A 258-nucleotide genomic window follows, 5' to 3' on the forward strand; every position below is an offset into this window, starting at 1 on the left:
TTCTCCAGAAGGGTTCTGTTCTATGTTCTCCAGCAGTGTTCTGTTCTGTGATGTTCTCCAGCAGCGTTCTTCTCTGTGGTGTTCTCCAGCAGCGTTCTTCTCTGTGGTGTTCTCCAGCAGCGTTCTGCTCTGTGGTGTTCTCCAGCCGGGCTCTGCTCTGTGGTGTTCTCCAGCAGCGTTCTGTTGTGTGATGTTCTCCAGCCAGGCTCTGCTCTGTGATGTTCTCCAGCAGGGCTCTGCTCTGTGATGTTCTCCAGC

The sequence above is a fragment of the Micropterus dolomieu genome, linkage group LG01, assembly GCF_021292245.1.
Source record: "Micropterus dolomieu isolate WLL.071019.BEF.003 ecotype Adirondacks linkage group LG01, ASM2129224v1, whole genome shotgun sequence".
NCBI classification, from domain to species: Eukaryota; Metazoa; Chordata; class Actinopteri; order Centrarchiformes; family Centrarchidae; genus Micropterus; species Micropterus dolomieu.